Here is a 20,499-nt window from a genome sequence, read left to right as displayed (position 1 = left end):
AAAAACAAAAATAACACCAAAAACCCAATATGTGTTGAAAGGTCACATTAATTTCAATAAAACTTCCTTGAATAGTCTCTACTATTCTTTCAATGGAATAAGCAAGACTAATGTCCTTTTACAATGTCCCCTTGCTTATTTTTCCTTGAACTTGCTATAATGTGAAGCTTAAATTATCATGTGTATATATCTGTGTATATATATAAACATTCTTTGTTTATAAACCAGGGACCCTTTTTAAAAGTCATTATTGTGTCAGTCTGTGTGGACTTGAATGTACACTTTGCTCTTTTTAAAGTTCCCCTGTGAGAATTAGTAATGTTCTGTGTCAGAATAGTACGGATATTTGCAAAGGCTGAAGGATTTTTTTCACTTTGATACTGATTCAGTGAACTGATTAACATAATTTGTATAAATCTTACTATATTTATACAAATATATTTTATAATATTGTTTAGTTATGTATTGCTGCATAACAAATTACTCTAAAAGTTAATAGCTTAAACAGTAAATATTTAATATCTTACATAATATTTAGGTGGCCAACATCAGTAGCTAACTTGGATGGTTTTGGCTCAGGTTCTCAATGAGAGTACCTCTGAAGTGCGTGGACAGGGGACTCCAATTTCTGAAATCTCTGTTTCTGAAAGATGCTTTCCTGGTGGTTGACAGGCCTCCATTTTTTCCTATCTGGGCTTTCTGCTCGAGTGCTCACATGATATGGTGGCTGGCTTCTCCAGAGGGAACAGTCCAAGAGAACATAAGGTAGAAGCTTTCCCAAGAGTTGCACTCTATAATTTCGGCAATATCCTTATAGGTTATACAGCTTGGCTTTACTCAATGTCAAAGGGACTATATAGGAACATCAATATCAAGAAGCAAGACTCATGGGGGTCACAGATCATTAGTGATGCTATTTTAGCTCAAATGCCTAATTCTAATGTTAAGAATTTTAGACAATATAATTGGTCATTATAAGGGTAATAATTTCACAAAGATTTTCCCTACACAATGCTTGCTTCTAACTTCTTTTCAACATAGAAGATAAAATTATATTCTATTATTTATGATTTTAGTATGTCAGAAAGAAATGAATATTATATATAACAGTATTAAGTTTCCTACTAAAGGTAAACTAATATTAACTATTAGACTTTAAAGATACACTTGTTGTTTGTATACCTAAGCCAGTAAATGGTTCTTTTAGCCAAGTCAAGCAGGGTCTTCTAACTTTTGTTTTGAATAGTGTTTATTATTATTTCTATCATTGATTATTGTATCAAATGTGCAAATTAAATCTAGTTTTTATTTTGCCTTATCCTCTCTGATATTCGCCCAGTCATGCACTTACTACCCATCTTCACTTCTCAAAAAGTGTTAGGACAAAGAGAAAAGAGAAGTTAGCTGGAAATACAGCCAAATAAAATGTTGGCAGGACAATGCCCTTGAAGGCATTTTATCTGTGGTAAGTCTTCATTTTGTCTTTCTTTCCTCTTACTAAGAGTCTCTCTCTCCTACTTTGCTCCTAGGAAACACTTTTAAAAATGAAATAAGTAATTGCATTCCATTCTCTTGGCGAATGTATGAGTCAGTTAGAAAGCGAGTTTAAATATAACAGGCAGATCAGATCTGCCCAGGCTAGAGTCTGTATCTTTTCCAAAGCTGATGTTTCTATTCTGAAAACAGAGCATCTCTGCTTTGGGAGAAATTCAAAGGTTATAGAGACCATGCACCAACTGGATGCTAGAATTTTCTCTTTTCCTTCTGCCAAATATAATCCACTTAATATTTGAGGACTTTTAATTACAGGTTCCTTAATTATATCCTGAGGGAAATTGATCAATTTGGGCTAGTAAGGTTGTTTTCAGAATTCTTCCTTATACTGAGTCAAAAAATTACATTTTTTAGGCGTGATAATTTTTCATTTATATGCATAACCTATCTCTAAACCAAGACTCATCCAGAATTAATGTCTCTAGTTCTCACAACTATTTTCCATAAGTCAGGATCGTGCTCTTGGCCAGAACTTATGGTTCAGGAAATGTTCCCACTTGCACCTCAGATGCACCTTCATTCCTCTATAACTCCATAGGAGAATTTAGAAACAAATGGCATTCTCTTGCCATTAGAAAGTGAAACTATAAAATCAGCACACTCTTTAGAGAAGAAATGTCACTTTAGGAAAAATAGAAGGGTTCTTAGGCTTCAATATGCTTGTTTCTTCTAGTCTATCAGTTAGAAGAGGGATAAGTAAAATGGAATGATAACAACGAACCTCAAAGCCAAAAGCTGCTAATGCCTATGTTAGAAGTGCACAGGGAACAATCTTTGTTAATAAACCTCAATATTGTATTCTTAGAAATGTATTCATTGTTGCAGAAATGGAGGGTTTTTTATATATTTTCTTATTAATTGTAAAGCTTTCTGGGACACCTGGGTGGCTTAGTCAGTTGAGAGTCCAGCTCTTGGTTTAGACTCACGTCATGATCTCAGGGTCATGAGATCTAACTCTACAATAGGCTCCATGCTGAGTGGGGCATCTGCTTGAGAGTCTCTCCCTCTACCCCTTCTTCCCTCCCCATCTTTCTTCTTTCTCAAATAAATAAATCTTTTTTTTTTTTTAGTAGTAAATCTTTCTGTTATGTAACTAAATCTCTTGATTCCATATGCATACAGAAACCATGATTAAATTTATTTCATTTGTAGGTCCATCTATAAGAAATAAGTGTAGTAATTTTAGATAAAGTATTGCAGTCTGTATGGCATTTTAAACGTTACTGGTCTGAGCTAATATCATCTTGAGTTTGGTTAATGTGACATGGCCATATTTTCTGGGTGATGTCAAAATTAAGTTATTTGTCCCCAAGCCAATCCTCTTGCGATGAACTTAACCCTCTGAACATTTTATATGCTCAGTGAACTCATTGTGGTAGACTGAATGATGGTCCATTCCCTGCCATCCCCCGCAAGATTTCCAATTCTAATCTCTGGAATGTGTAAATACATTACTCTAAAAACCAAAAAGGACTTTATAGATGTGTTTAGGGACTTTAAGATGGGGACAATGTCGTAGATTATCCAGATGGCCTAATGTAAATACAAGTGTATAGGTAAGAGGGAAGTGGGGGATTCAGAGCGAGAGAGGAGAGAGATGTGACTACAGGTAAAGACTGAGATGGAGGGGAAAGCCACAAGCCAGGGAAGCCCAGCAACTTCTAGAAGGGGGCAGCCACAAGGAACACAGCTCTGTCAATAAATGGAGTTTAGCCTTAAAGTCTCATTTGGGACTTCTGAACTCCACCACTGTAAAATAATAAATTTCTCTTCTTTTAAGCCACCAAGTTTGTGGTAACTTGATAGAGCAGTAATTGAAAACTAATACAGTTATTCATATTTTAAAAACTCTTAGATGGGACTCAATTGATCTCTTTTTGTTGTTGTTATTAACAACTCCATCTTGTGTTGCAAAGCTTTTTTTTTTTTATTTTAAATGTATATACACATATAGCACACATAATTCTCTTCTGACACAGCACACAGACACAATCCAACAGCTCACATTTCTTTTTATAAGATTCTGTTTTATATGTGTACTTTAAATTCACGGTGACATGTAGCCATATGATCTGTTACAGCAATTTATTTCATTTTATTAAGCTTTATCTCTTTGTTCTTGGATATTCTTTCACTTGAAATTCAAGTATCATTATGCCCTCTCCCCCCAAAAAATAAAAGCTAAAATAAGCAAACAAAAACTTCAGGCCTGCTTGTATCAGCTGTGAATTCTTCCAAATATTTAAGCTTGAAATAATAGCGTTTTAAGATAAATGTTCTAGGATAATAGGAAAATAAAAATGGCTAATTAAGTCCAAGTAACACTCCAACAGAAGGAAAAAATAAGCCAGTCTTTAAAAATAAATGCAAATATTCTAAAAAATAATACCACAATACCTATATGTGTTACTTGAAACCACCAAAATCCTACAGGAGAACACTGGCAGTAACCTCTTTGCTATCAGCTGTAGCAAATTCTTTCTAGATATGTCTCCTGAGGGAAGAGAAACAAACTTAAAAAATAAACTATTAGGGCTTCATCAAAATAAAAAGCTTCTTCCCAGCAAAGGAAACAATTAGCAAAACTAAAAGGCAGCCTATAAAATTGGAGAGAATATTTGCAATGACATATTCCGTAAAGGGTTATTATCCAAAATATATAAAGAACTTATACAACTTAACACCTAAAAAATGAATAATCCAGTTACAAAATGAGCAGAAGACATGAGCAGACATTTCTCCAAAGAAGACATATACATGCCCAAAAGACCCATAAAAAGATGCTCAGCCCACTCATCATCGGTGAAATGCAAAGCAAAATTACCATGAGGTATCACCTCACACCTGTCAGAGTGGCAAAAATCACCAATACAAGAAAAAGGTGCTGGCAAGGATGCGAGAAAGAGTACCCTTTTGCATCGTTGGTGGGAATGCAAACTGGTGTGGCTGCTGTAGAAAATAGTTTGGAGATTCCTCAAAAAGTTAAAATAGAACTACCCATGGCCCAGCAGTTGCACTACTCGGTATTTACCCAAAGAATATAAAAATGCTAATTCAAAGGGATGCATGCATCTCAATATTTATATAGCAGCATTACCTACAATACCCAAATGATGGAAAGAACCCAACTGTCCATCAGTTGATGAATGGATGAAGAAGAAATGGTGTGCATACACACACACACACACACACACACACACACACACACACACACTGGAATATTACTCAGCCATAAAATGAATGAAATCATGCCATTTGCAAAGACATGAATGGAGCTAGAGAATATAATCTAAGTGAAATCTGAGAAAGACAAACACCATATGATTTCACTCATATGTGGAATTTAAGAAACAAAGCAAATGGGCATAGGAAAAAAAGAGAGATAGAGAGACACAAACCAATAAAAAGACTCTCAGTGATAGAGAACAAACTGATGGTTGCCAGAGGAGAAGCAGGCAGGGGGCCTGGTGAAATAGGTGATGGGAATGAAAGAGGGCACTTGCTCTGATGAGCCCTGAGTGTTGTATCGAAGTGTTGAATCACTATCTTGTACACCTGAAACTGTTATTACACTACATGTTCACTAACTAGAATTTAAATCAAAACTTTAAAAAGTGTTATGAAATAAAAGCTGATTTACCTGCCCCCCCAAAATTGTACCACAATAAATCAAACAGCATATGAGAATAGCAAAATTGAGTTGGTTTAACTCTGCAACTCAATATATTTCCAAGGTTTTATAGAATATGGGAGAAAAGCTTCATGTTTCTCAATAGATAAAAATATTAGATAAAATTTATCAATTGTCATAAAATTCTTAGAAAACTACGTGAGAATCTTTTCTTTACCAGATAACCTAAAACAAGCAACATATTTATTATTAAATATTATAAATATTTCTGTATTGGTCAGGGTCCACCAGAAAAACTAATCAATTGGATAGATGGATGGATGGATGACCAAACAAATAGATAAATAGATAAAAGGAGATTTACAATGGCAGTTGGCTCACACAGTTATGGAGGATGAGACATGCCATGATCTGCTCTCTGCAACTAGAGAACTAGGAGTGAATTACCTGTTGTGCTTGCTATGTCTGTGTGTGATTTAAATAAATTGAACACCACAGTGACTCTCAAACCTTTTGTTCTAACACAGTCTTAAATTTATTGACACCACAAGAGCTTTTGTTTATATAGATTATATGTATCAGTATTGGCCCTCTGAGAAAGTAAAATTTAGAAATTATGGAAGTATTTCTTCTTTTCCATAAAATGACTCACTGCCTATTTGCATGTCGTGTGTTTTAAATTTAAAAAATATATTCTTAAAAATGAAAAAAATAGAAAATAGCACTGTTTTCATATGTGTAGATCTCTTTAATTTCTGACTTCATGGAGGGAAGTCATTTCACATTTGTCTTTATGCTTTCAGTTTGTTGCAATTTCACATGTCCCAGAGGCTCTGGAAAACTCCACTGTGCCTTGGAGAGGGAATGAAGTGAAAAAGGGACATGACAGCTTAGCAGTGTTAAGAAAATAGTTTAGAAAAAGAGGAAAAAAGAAAAGGAAGATAGTTTTGATCTCCGAGACCCTGTGATTGCTTGAACAGCCCTGAGATCTGCTGATGTACTAGAAAGAACTTACTTCTGAGATTCAAATTCCAGTTGAATCAGTTATGGTTTTGTCTCTCTGAATCGTATTTTTCTTATTTGCCAAATGGTTCTTTTACTACCTCACAAAATTATTGGGACATGATTTTGAAGATGGCATGAAATAACACGGAATCATTGACTGCCACTCATCATTATTACTGCTACTACTAATGACGCTGGTAATTGAGCTCCTCTTTCATTGAATCTTCACTCTGCTTCAGGCTTTGCTGTCTTTGTTTGACATGAATTAACCCACAGTGATGAGTTCAGTTTCAGCTGGAGTTCCATTTTATAGATCTAGAAGCTGATACAAAAATGGTGCTTAAGATATCACAGCCAGTCAGTAAAAAAAATAGGATACCACTCTGGCCAACAAGTGAAAGAGCTCTTATTTTTGTTTTGTTTTGTTTTGTTTTGTTTTGTATTAACATATAATGTATTATTTGCTTTAGGGGTACAGGTCTGTGAATCATCAGTCTTACACAAATCACAGCTCTCACCATAGCACATACCCTCCCCAATGTCCATCACCCAGCCACCCTATCCATCCCCCCCCAGCAACCCTCAGTTTGTCTCCTGAGATTAAGAGTCTCTTATGGTTTGTCTCCCTCCTGGGTCCCACCTTGTTTCATTTTTTTTTTCCTTCCCTAATTCCTACAACCTCCTACCCTGCCTCTCAGATTGCTCATATCAGAGAGATTACATGACAATTGGAAAGAGCTCTTATTCTTAGCTATGGTAAGCTGTCTTTGTTTGGCAATGAAGACATAAACAACCAGGGCACCTGGGTGGCTCAGTAGGTTAAATGTCTACCATGATCTCAGGGTCATGATCTCAGGGTCCTAGGATGGAGCCCCTTGTTGGGTTCCATGCTCAGTGGGGAGTCTGCTTCTTCCTTTCCCTTTACCCCTTCCCCTTCCTGCTTCTACTCTTTCTCTCTCTCTCAATTAAATAAAATCTTAAAAAGGAAAAAAAAAAGGGGGGGGCATAACAAATGGTAGCATGGTTTCTTAACTGACACATTTGCTTCTAATATAACTAACATGTTATTTTTATATAATCTTGTTAAAGATCAATAATGATTCCAATTTTATATCTTTCTTGGACTCATATGAAAGCACATTACAGATTTACTGTCTCTTTTTAAGAAACACGTCATATGCAGTATTACTTGGCTTGATAACATACTAATATTTCAGCGGGGTTTAAAGTGAGCTGGATGGCATGCTAATTTAATGTTCACAACCACCTTCTGAAGAATGTGCTATTTTTATATCCTTTTTACAAGTAAAGATGAAGGAATTGGAAATGAAGACACTTTGTCTTCCCCCAGGGAGGTAGTCAGGGATAGAGCAAGAATTCAAGCTGAGGTAGTCTAGCCGCAGAGTTCATTCACTGACCACTGAATTACAACTACTGCATCTTCTCTGTTCACCTGTCATGTATAGAGTAGGAAAAGGAGGCAGAAATGTGGTAGAAATTTATAGTTCTTTGGTGATACTTAATTATTTGAATGACTACCATGTCTCAAAATGACACAGCAAAAAATGTGTCATATCTTGATAATGTGTGGTATGAACGGTAAACGGTCCCTTTCCCACTTTGTTTTCAATGGCCAGTTGTCTGTAAATGATGTGATTTGATGACATCCTTGTCCTATTTTGGTAAAATTGAGCTGCTTTCATGGTTAAAAAAGACAAAAAAAAAAAAAGAAAAAGAAATCTAAAGCTGGAGAGGGGAGAAAAGGAAGGAAAGTTGATAGGTTCACTTGTAGGGGAAGAGAAAAGTGAAATTTTGAACTGAAAGTTGCTAAGGTCATCCTCTCCTTTCTATTACCAATGGACTAATGAAAGCACATTGAGGATTACTTACACAGATACAAGTTATTATAGGTATTTTCAACTATGTGAATAGTTTAGAGTGTTTGTTATTCCACCACAAGCAGGGTGTTGGGAGGGGCAGTGGGAAATGGAGAAGGTCTTGATCTCAGGACATCATGGCTTGCTCAGAACTCAAGACTCAGTCCCTTAACCAGCTGAGCCACCCAGGTGCCTTTCACATTTGATTTTTAATCTTATGTATCTGTTATCCCTATTCAAGGATAATGACATGTTATATATTTATTCCTCTTGGATAATTTGTTTATATTTTTATGATTTTAATACTTTGCCTAGGTATTCCTTTTAGTAAGAAACAAAAGGATTGATTTCAAGTTAAAATAGGAACTAGCCTCAAGGGAAACAGTAGTTGCTCTGTTTTAAAGCAACTTTTAATAACTCTTCTGTATTTCTACTTTCTTTCAGGACTGTTTTCCTTCCTTCATTGTTCTCACTCTGTTCTATTAATAGGTCTTGAGTTTACCTCAGAGGCTCCACTGCCGACATCACCAACCGTTAAGGGAAAATAATTTTGTTAGCAGTCATTTATAGCAAGGGATGATCAGAAGCAGGCAACCTTGCTGCTGAATTTATTTTCAGCCTTTTTAGTAGAACATGGGCTCCAACTGTAGCTATAATTTTAACTTCCCATTGACTGTCAGTTGAAAATATATAGAAAAGATATGCTATTTGTAGAATTCTCCATAAAAGGTTTAAAGATTATACATTTCAACATATTCAGCTGACAACCCATGCTTTACTGCACATAAAAATAATCACACATTGAAAAGAAATAAACACTTTATGGACTATAAAACACATAGAACAAATTGTATTCCTTAAGTCATGTTTCAGAAAATCAAATGAAATTTAAACAAAAATGACATGAATAATAGCTTAACATTATATATTATAATGACATAACACTAAGCAATAGGATCGTTTTAATATTTTAAACAGTAAGCACATTTCCTCTGTAAACTCTATTCTTGTATATTTAAAAGTGGAGATTTAGTTTTGCATGTAGAAGTAAAAACTCAACTACAATACATATATGGCCTGAAAATCTAAACATTAAAACCCTCTGTTTTTCAGATTCCAGTTCATACAGTATCTTTAAATTCTAGTTACTACTCAAAATATAATATTCATATGCAGTGTTTGACATTAAACTTAAAAAAATCACGTTATTGGGCGCCGGGGTGGCTCAGTGGGTTAAGCCGCTGCCTTCGGCTCAGGTCATGATCTCAAGGTCCTGGGATCGAGTCCCGTGTCAGGCTCTCTGCTCAGCGGGGAGCCTGCTTCCCTCTCTCTCTCTGCCTGCCTCTCCATCTACTTGTGATTTCTCTCTGTCAAATAAATACATAAAATCTTTGGAAAAAAAAAAAAAGAAAAAACAAAAATCACGTTATTAAACACTATGGAAAACTGTGAAACAAAAAAATAACCAATTCCAAAACAGTAATTTGACTAAGATGATAACTAGATGTGTCTTAGTATATATAAACTGTGCCTTTCAATTAGATCTATTGAAATAGATGTCCATGATTCTGAAAGAAGAGACAAATAGCTTAGAAAATACACTGAACAAAACATTCGTAACTATCTAAGTCATTAGAAATATAAGAGCAAAACTCATGCTTAGAAGTCAAATCCCAGGTACCTAAGAGAAAAATTAAAAAAAAAAGAAAGAAAAGAAATTAGTGTAATAAATTATTCATGGCTATTAGTGTAGTGTGATCTTCAATGCGCATGACTTTGTTTTCTAGTATAAACTGCTTATATTTTTTTTATGTTCTTTGAACACTTCTCTCTAATGGTGTAGTGGAGTCTTCCATACTTGTTCTTAATAATAGTTTCAAATAATTGTTTTTCCATTCCTTAAGACCAGTGACTCCAAACATTAGTCTCCAGACATTAATTTCTAAACATTCATAAGAATGTTTGTGTCAGGGGCGCCTGGGTGGCTCAGTGGATTAAGCCGCTGCCTTCGGCTCAGGTCATGATCTCAGTGTCCTGGGATCGAGCCCCGCATCGGGCTCTTTGCTCGGCGGGAGCCTGCTTCCTCCTCTCTCTCTGCCTGACTCTCCGCCTACTTGTGATCTTTCTCTCTGTCAAATAAATTAATAAAATCTTTAAAAAAAAAAAAAAAAAAAAAAAAAAAAAAAAAAAAAAAAAGAATGTTTGTGTCATATGTGAGGTGCATCTATGACTTATTGAATATGTCTGCTCTAATTGTTGACATGGATAATCTTGATAAAGTATTATTGAAAAATTTGATATTCACCTATTAGGAAATGGCATCACCTGAATTCAGATACAAATTAGTAAAGTTTAGTTTCATCATGGAGTTTAGTTTAAATAAATATTTTTAAAAAGAGTCACTTTTATCTACATGCCAGGGTACAGGCTATCTTGATGATTAAATACTGTGAATGGGTATGTATAACATTTGATTAAACCCATCAGTGAGGAATATAGCAGAATAATAAAGGTGATTCAAAGAGACCTTGAAGATCTGAGTATTTATCAGCATTTAGAAAGTGAATGTTGGACTAAAATAAGATTACTTGGTTAACTATGAAACTGATCCATTTCCTTCAGGACAACAAAACCATAACCTTTGATGGTATCTTTTCTAATGTACAAAACCATTTGCATTTGACATGACAAAAATCTACAAGTTATCGTGTAACTTTACAGAATATCAATCTTTAATCAAGGGTAAATAGCACAAAAACAAGGAGATAGTCTTCTAGATATCTGGGTAATATTCGAGCACTGCATTAAAATAAAGAATTGAAGGGATGTGTTATCTTTCTTTTGACTTATTTCCATGTTTTGTATAATTTTTCTTAAGCATATTTCTTCTGGTCTCTTCTTTTATACAAATGCCTTCTATAATATTACTGTCTAGTTTATGACACCACTTAATAAACTCTCTCCCCTCTCCTTTTGCCAGAATAACACTTCCCTGGAGAGAAGGAAGTAATTAAGAGTGTGAATTCAAAGGGACTCCCCGCAGGGCTATAGGCATCATGCTAAGTAAGAGTAAATAGAAATTGTTTGAGATGTCAACAATTAGAGCAGACATAGTCAATAAGAATTTAGAGGTGAGATTAGTAATAGATAAGCCACTAAATAGGAAATATTCCTTTTGAGAGTTAATGGAAGCTTTATTTGGAAAGTTCTGACATTCTTAGTGTTTCTCTGTGAGCTTACAAATGTTTCAAACAGATTTTTCATTCTAATTTTAGATATTTTGGATGTTGCATTAAAAATTCCTTCATGTTTTGAACAGATATAATTAAATGCTATTTAATGTGCCCTTCAAAATGAGACACTTCAATAATTTACTGTACATCATCCCACAGTACTTAAGTCCAGAGCAATGATTGCACCAAATTGATCTCTTGACATTTTTCTCAGCACTTCATTTTCAGAGTAGTTGGTCTTATACACATGCGTATGAACCAAAAATATTCCAATCCAGAGGAGCGCTGCAGCAAACTGTCAAATAAATCTATCAATGCTTAATTCACTTGAAGGCTAAATCCTATAGATATGATGGTTACCTAAATGAGTGTAATTATTCTTCATTTTAGGGCTTCTAAAAATGCTTCTTGTTCAAAACTACTCAGTTTGCATTCACCTCAGTATGAGTGGATGGTATTTGTTGTCTGGAAGGCTAGTTTAAATAAAATCTAATTATTAAGTGCCTAATATAGGTAAGACTCTGCTTGTGATAGATGAACTTTTTTTTTAATAACTTCTAAATTATTTCATCTCGTTTCCACTGAATGTAGAGTAATTATTTGGTTCACGGGTAATTAAAGAGTAGAAAAGAGAGAAAATTCCCACAAAGATTAATGTGAATATGATTATTTGATTGGTCATTTTCTCAAAAATAATCCCTTGTTCATGTCACTCCCCAAAGCAATGTATTAGGATTTGGTCTTGAGTGAATTGCGTTCTTTAACTCACCTAGTAGGTAGGTATAATGAGGTTCCTAGTAAACAATTATGAAGTCCTGTTTGGGAAAGATATAAATGTCTTTATTTAAGTATTTATTTAAGATGTAAATAGGCATGAAGTCACATGAAACACTGAGAAGAAACCATTGTAGAGAAATTCAAACAAGTTAGACCCAAACTAAGAGCTACAACCATGCTTTTGAAGAAACAACTAATCAGACAAATCAGATATATTACTTAAATATCTGTGACCTCTGACACACACATGTATTCCATTTCCTTTTAATAGTTTAATATTCTGGTTTAATATTAACAGTTTTAATATGTAAACACTTCTAACAGTTAATAAATGTTTGCTGCAGCCACAGCATTTCTCCAGCAATTACTTTGTATTTGCTGCTCTGATGACTCACAACAATGACATATTTCAGATTTAATGTCAATCACAACCAAAGAAATAAAGTAGGTACTTCAAGAAATTTATGCAACAACATACAGGTAATACATGGCAGAACTGCGTTTTGATGTAGGAAATGGTTGGGGTTCGGAGCTGATGGTCAAGAAAGAATTCTTGACACATCTTTGGTGCAAAAAGGTGATTTTATTAAAGCACGGGGACAGGACCCATGGGCAAAAAGAGATGTACTGGGGTCAGAATGAGTGGCCCACTATATACTTTCAATTTGGGAAAGGGTTAGGGATAGTATAAGTGTCTAAGAAATTTTGGAAGCAGGATTGCCAGGACCTTAAGGGGGCTAGCGATCATTTATTACTGTCTAATAAAACCATAGTTATAAGGGCTTCAGATGTACGTCGGTGGATCATATGCTTGGGGGGTGGTGGTTGCTAACATATGTCTTGGATTTAGAGATAAAAGAAGTTTTTCTATAGGATTTTTTATATGATAAAGTAGACTCACAGGATCCTGGGGTTCTAGCTAAAATTGCCTCTTGCCCTTCATAGAGAATTAGCATTGAGGCAGCTGAGTTACTAGAAGAAGGTCATCCTGCTTGTTTCAAGAACTTGTGAGTGGCTGTAGAGTAGGACTTGTGAGTAATTTATTTTGCCTTTGTTTCCCATACAAGTTTAAATGGTAACCTGGAACTTTTAGGCTCACATTTTATTCTATTTCATCATTTCCTTTACAAATACAGGAATTATTACAAGGTCAGTATTTGACACATCAATTCTTACTGCCTTACATTAGAACTAAGAAAAATAAGTTATTGGCAAAAAATGTTTTTAAAGAGTTATATTTTCATCTTCATTTTAAGAATTCACATTTTTTTCCAAAAAAAAAAAAATTCACTAAACTTTTCAATTCACTTAGGGCATAATTACCACCCTATAAAAATCTCTCTTTACAATGTTACACTTGCTTTTTTTTTTTTCCCTCCCCTTTCTGACTCTGCTTAGATTAAAACACTAAATATATTGAGCCAGTTAAGCTAATTTTAGTGAAAACATTAGACTAGAATATCATTCAGTGGGTCCAAAAGTAACATTAATATCACATCCAAGTTTATATTCTTTAGTTTATCAAAGTGAGACTATGTCTAATGTTGGATAGTTGAATGCATGAACAAATTAATTCATAGTTGTAAGCAAAAGACACACATTTTTCTTTTTATTGGATTTTTTTCGATGGTATTTATTGTTTAAGAATTTAGAAAATTTGAACATTTTAAATGAGAATTAGTTTCTTTTTATTAAAATGTATATTATTATTTTGTGCCACAAGAAAATATCTTCACAAAATTTCTTCTTGATTTGAGACATTTATCATAGATCCTTAAAATAAATGCTGCTAGTGCCACATAAAAGAGGTATAATTGTAGTTAAGTTTCTTAATGTTTCTGAGCTTTGATTTTTGTCATGGCTAAAATTAACATTTGTTATACCTTCCTCCTTAAACAATTGCAAAGCTATGTAGGAGAATGGATATAAATTGTCTAATGCAGTACCCCTAATCTAGTAGTTCCTTCCTTTGTGGCTCAGCCTTCCGCTAGGGCCTCAGTGTTTTCTCTGTCCATCCAGCAGATGGGGTGAGCAAATGGAGAATTAATCACAAGGTATGGGCATGCCTAAAAGTGAGTTAATTGTCCACCTTTTTAAAAAACTTTAATTTCAGTATAGTTAACATACAGTATTCTATTAGTTTCAAGTATACGATATAGTGAATGAATGAATAATTCCATACAGCACATGGTTCTCTTCATGGCAAGGGCCCTTCTTAATCACCACCACTTATTTCAGCCATCCACCCTACCTACCTCCCCTCTGGTAACCATCAACTTGTTCTCCATAGTTAAGAGTCTATTTATTGTTTTGCCTCTTTTTAAATTTTCCCTATGCCCAGTTGTTTCTTACATTCCACATGAATGACATCATGTTATATTTGTACTTTCCTTACTTATTTCTCTTAGTATGATACTCTCTTGCTCCTTCCACGTCATTGCAAATGACAAGATTTCACTCTTTTCACGGCTGAGTAATATTCCATTGTATATATAGCACATCTTCTTTATCCTTTCATCTATTGACGGATATTTGGGCTGCTTCCTTAATTTGCCTTTTGTGAATAATCCTGCTGTAAGCAAAGGGATGTGTGTATCCTTTTGAGTCTGTATTTTGTATCCTTTCAGTAAATACCCAGTAGTACAATTACCTAACTGTAGGGGTTCAGTTTTTAACTTTGTGAGGAAGCTACATACTGTTCTCCAGAGGGGCTGCCCCAGTTTGCATTCCCACCAACAAAGCAAGAGGATTCTGTTTTCTCCACATCCTTGGCAATATTTGTTGTTTCTTGTGGCTCTTATTTTAGCCATTCTGACAGGTGTGAGGTGACATCTCACTGTAGTTCTGATTTATATTTCCCTGATGATGAGTGATGTTAAGCATCTTTGCATGTTTCTGTTGACCATTGGTATGTCTTCTTTGGAGAAATGTCTGTTCACGTCTTCTGCCCATTTTTCTTTAAAACTGGATTATTCAGTTTTTGGATGTTGAATTTTAAAAAGTCTTGGATATTTTGGATACTGGATATGTCGTATTGGGTATGTCATTTGCAAATATCTTCTCCCATTTCATAGGTTGCTTTTTAGTTTTGTTGGTTGTCTTCTATGCTGTTATCATAAGGTCACTTTTAAGTTCAATAGGGAATGAGAAATTAGTCTAGATATGTGTCCAGGAAAAGTGGAACATAGTATAGTAAACAATGAGCCAGTCCCTACCATAGTTTTCCAAATATTTGTCTCAACTTTCACCTTCCACATATACTGTATTTATCTCATCCCAAAGGAGACAATATGCATCCCAGATGCAAGGTGTCCCAGATTTTTGGGCAATAGTCTTTTCCAAAAGACCGAGGTCTAAAAGATAATCTTATCCACCCACCCATTACATACATCCAGAGTCCAGGGCAGAACCAGGATAGGATAAACAGAACAAAAAACAAAAATCTTTGTAAAAAGAAGAATGGGGGGCAAGCTGTAGTTCTCACTTCATATTAATTTTGAAATATTCCTGGGTTAAGACTTGCATTCTATCAAATGACAGGACTTCTCAGTTATATAGAATGTAAGACGCCTAGCTTTACTTTTCCACTTCCGTGGCTACATCTAAAGTTGGTACTGGTCCCTCTCTTACCTGAGGAATCCTTCTCTTTACCTGCTTCCTGGATATACAAGCCTCAGAATTCAAACTTGATTTGAGTTTCAAAGTACCAGAATATATTTAGTCTGAACTTCTTTTTTTTTTTTAAGGATTTTATTTATTTATTTGACAGAGAGAGAGATCACAAACAAGCAGAGAGGCAAGCAGAGAGAGAGAAACGGAAGCAGGCTCCCCCCTGAGCAGAGAGCCTGGGATCTCTGACTGATTTGTTTCTAATCATTTCCATTTGGCAGTAAACACTAAGTATCAGACAAAATGTAAGCTCTCCTTTCTTTCTTTACCTCTCCCCTCAATGTCCCTTCCTCTCTCAAATTCCTGACGGGTGCCTTGAGGTGATCTAAGTGTGGAGGTAAAACTCTCAATCTGTTTATGTAAAACCATCTTTTTTTTTTTTTTTTTTTAAACACATCCTAACAAGCTTGCTTGCTTGCTTTTCTTTCTCTCTCTCTCTCTCTCTCTTTTTTTTTTTTTTTTTTTTTTATCTCAAAGACACTTTCATACCTGACATTCATTTGTTGAGGTCTATATTGCACTCAAGGGTTTTACAAACTTTTAAAGCTCTGAACTACCACTATTCTTTTTGTTCTCCTTCTTAAATATATAGAAATACTGCAGCGCCTGGGTGGCTCAGTCCACTGAGCCTTCAACTCTTGATTTCAGCTCAGTTCATGATCTCAGGGTTCTGAGATCAAGCTTCATAGTCAGAGGGATGTCATTCCCTCTCCCTCTTTCTCTGCTTTACCCCCTGTTCGTGCACAAACTCTCTCTCTAAAATAAATAAATATATATATATTTTAAAATAAAGAAATATCAAAAAAAGAAAGAAAGAAAGAAAGACAGAAAGACCAAGCTAATTTTATTCTTACAATACTTTTGTGATGTGACCATCGAGAGCCATCATGGTGCAGTTGAGTCTGGTCACTTCGCATGTTGTCATCCTTGTAGGTTACTGCAGCTGGTAATTTTACCAAAATGTGCTGCTTCATAACATGGTGACAGGACCCAAGGGCAAGGTACTAATTTTCATATAAATTGAAGGAATACCAGCAGTTCTGACAAGCCCTGTGATCTTAGTAGTTTAATAGAAGTTTGTTTCCAGCTTAGAAAAAGACTAGTTAAGACTAAGAGTAATCCTGCTCCATTTTGTCATTCACACACAAGGTTTCTTCAATCTCTTGGGTGTCTCACTCTATTTTAAGGGTGCAGGATCCTGTGGGAGCCCTTCATGGGATGGCCCTTGGTAGAGTTTTTGCCAGCTTCAGCCATATTCCTTTGACGAGAACGTAGTGATCATAATTGCACCTGCAAGAAGGGGAAGGAAAGGTAACACGGCGGGAATGTCCGGGGGAAAGAAATAATTTTGGTAAACATGAGCCGGGTGTTATCCTAACTGCTAAGATAAAATAAACACTTTACAGTTCAGCTTTCAGTTAATTTTAGCTGCCTGTTGAAGTTACGATACAGTCTGAATATAAAGAAGGATAAAGACACAATTTGGTTCTTTTAAAAAAAATTATTTTACCAAAAATAAGATAAGAAGTTAATATGAAAAAACGTATCCATGGGGGTACCTGGGTGGCTCAGTGGGTCAAAGTCTCTGCCTTCAGCTCGGGTCATGATCCCAGAGTCTTGGGAGGATCAAGCCCCGCATCGGGCTCACCACTCGGCGGGGAGCCTGCTTCCTCTTCTCTCTCTGCCTGCCTCTCTGCCTACTTGTGATCTCTGTCTGTCAAATAAATAAATAAAATCTTTAAAAAAAAAAAAAGAAAAAGAAAAAGAAAAATGTATCCATGAATAGATTCTTTTTTAAATGAAAGTGGTTAAATTGTCATTTACAAAGTTTTAAAAACATAAGGAGTTTAAATATGTTCGTATATAGTACACCAACAGAAATTAAAACTTAAACATAGTCTTCCTCCTAGATATAACAATTTGACAGATCCAGTTCTATTTTGGGTCATTGCATTTAAAAACAGGAAAATTCTGGGTGTGCCTGGGTGGCTGTCAGTTAAGCCTCTGCCTTCAGCTCAGGTCATGATCTCGGGTTGCTGGGAGTTCCCTACTCACAGGGGGCCTGTTTCTCCCTCTCCTCCCTGTTCATGCTCGCTCTCTCTCTCTCTCTCAAATAAATAAAATCTTAAAAAATTAAAAATTAAAAGTAAAAACAAGAAAATTCTGATTACATATACATCCCTCATAGAAGAAAAGACACAATGTGTTTTCAAATACAAAGCTGAGATTCCACAATATACTAGAAAAAGGCAAAATTGACAGTTGAAATGAGGTATTTCTCTTTTAGTAGCTGAACTTCCTGTTAATTGAGGCCTTACAAAAACCCTATTAGCTAAATATTATTATGTAACAATGTCAAACCCTTAATTCCTTCAATAGTTATGTACTAAGCAACTCCCATATGGGAAACGTGTAACTTAATGAGAATTTAAGAATCAATAAAACTCCTCTTATTTATTCGTTTGAATTGGGCTCATGGTGATCTGGCAGTACTTCTGGGATGGGCATCATCAGTGAGCTCATGAGACAAGTGGTCTCAGGCCCCAACAGCCATCTGTTTTTTGTTGTTTTTTTTTTTTTTTTTTTTTTGGTTTTGTTTTGTATTATTTTGTTTTGTTTCAATTTTTATTTATTTATTTATTTTCAGTATTCCAGAATTCATTGTTTATGCACCACACCCAGTGCTCCATGCAATACGTGCCCTCCTTAATACCCACCACCAGGCTCACCCAAACTCCTCCCCTGCCAAAACCCTCAGTTTGTTTCCCAGAGTCCACAGCCTCTCATGGTCCCTCTCGCCCTTCAATTTCCCCCAACTCACTTCTCCTTTCCATCTCCCCATGTCCTCTGTGATTCCTTATGCTCCACAAATAAGTCAAACCATGGGATAATTGACTCTCTCTGCTTGACTTATTTCACTCAGCAGAATCTCTTCCAGTCCCATCCATGTTGATACAAAAGTTGGGTATTCATCTTTTTTGATGGAGGCATATCAAAAGATGTGGACCATATTTTCTTTTTCCATTCATCCATTGAAGGTCATCTTGGTTCTTTCCACAGTTTTAACAAGCCTTCTGAGTGATTCTGATGCAAGCTAAAGGTTAAGTAACACTGGTGTTGTGAGACCCTTTAGGGACAGTTATGATGTATGAGAGAATATGCTTACTCTCCCACCCCTACTGCATCCTGAACATCTTTCTAAATCACAACAGTAAACAGTAAATATAACAACTGAGCTTTGGCACTTTTTCTTTCATTTACCTGCTTTATGTCCTATACACATTATAAAAATAAAAGTTCCTGTAGATAAGCTACAGCAGAGATGGTCTTACAGGCATTCAGTAAAGGGATGCATAAAGTAAAATAATGTAAAAAAAATTCAGTTCAACAGGCGTGTTTTTACTTCTCTATTTATATTGAATCTGCCTCCCCCCTCCCCCCCAGAAAGCCGGAAAAGATATAGTTAATGGGGAACAAATCAAAAGTAAAGATCAAGACCAAAAAAGGAAGAAAGCAAGTCTGTTCATCATGATGGTAAATATAGATTATATGATTGAGAATTAGATTTTATTCTTATCTCTCTTTGAGCCAAGATTAAAAGGAAAGTATGATTAGTTACATTGAGATTGTTACTATAGAAACATAGGACATGCTTTGTTGTATATTCATAGAGATGTTGTGGAAGATATTATTAAAGACATTAAGAGATCCCAAACTCAGTAGCCTAAAGGAAGCAGGCAGATGACTTAAATAAGCAATTAGGGCTGGATGCAAAGAAATCTGGAGAAGATTGTGCTAACATGAAGATTAGAGGGCATTCTCAAGTGAGTATGTATTTCTCAGCTCACAGAAATCCTTGCCAAACTGAGTACAGACCAAATTTCATCATATCTCCAGGTGTTTTGAGAGAATGTAGAAATCTGGATTTTAAGAAAATCTCCAAAGGTTTTAATATTTTAAAATAAGTTATATTTCATATACATGTTGAAGAAGTGACATGTTTCTAAGTGTCCTAGACTACCCGCTAGCATTCAAGTTCTGTATTGTATCCTATTTTTTACACAAATTCAAAAGAAAATTATTTCTGAGTTTTGTATTATCAGGAACAATAACTTGTTTATATTTTGACACTCTGAAATACAAAATGTGACAATGCATCCTTTTTAATCTGATGTCCAAAGATTTCAAGTTTTTCTGTCCAATTTTTGTCCACTACTAGGAAATACATAAGCCATTAGGGATTGCATTTAACATAAACTTTCATTTTCAACTTGTCTTTTTTGTGCCTCCTTTCTTTGATTATTGCATTTTAATTTTATATCTTTTATGGTATGTCAACTCAAATACCCCCTAGTCTCTCAATTTGTTAAGTCCATGTGCAACCATGTTTACTGAGTATGAGTTAGACCACATCCACATTTCGAACGGGGGGTTCAGGTCCTGGAGGGGGTGCACCCACAGGATATTTCTGAGATTGCTTGGTGTGCCAACAGTGGTGTGACTCATCAGCCTGTGGTCCATGATGGCAGATGCCCGAGAGCAGCATCTGTAAGAATGAGCACAAGCATTTTTTGCTGCAGATAAAGTTGTGACTCCCTAAAGTCACACCCAGGTATCTTGTGTTCCTGAGAGTTCTGTGGACATTCTTGGTGTTCCCAGAGAAATCTGTCCCTCACTGACTATGCCTGAAAACTCTAGTGCTGTAATTTTCTTTGCTGTCAGTCCTGATGAATTGTCACTTACACAGACCCAG

General features: G+C 35.4%; 1 protein-coding gene across 6 annotated transcripts in view; it reads left to right on the top strand.

Moving 5' to 3' along the window:
- CDH18 (cadherin 18) overlaps nt 1-20,499 on the top strand; it is a 981,465-nt gene that overhangs the window by 591,064 nt on the left and 369,902 nt on the right. The window lies entirely within an intron of this gene.

This window comes from Mustela lutreola, chromosome 5 (genome assembly GCF_030435805.1).
Source record: "Mustela lutreola isolate mMusLut2 chromosome 5, mMusLut2.pri, whole genome shotgun sequence".
NCBI classification, from domain to species: Eukaryota; Metazoa; Chordata; class Mammalia; order Carnivora; family Mustelidae; genus Mustela; species Mustela lutreola.
This window is presented reverse-complemented; position numbering and strand designations above follow the sequence as displayed.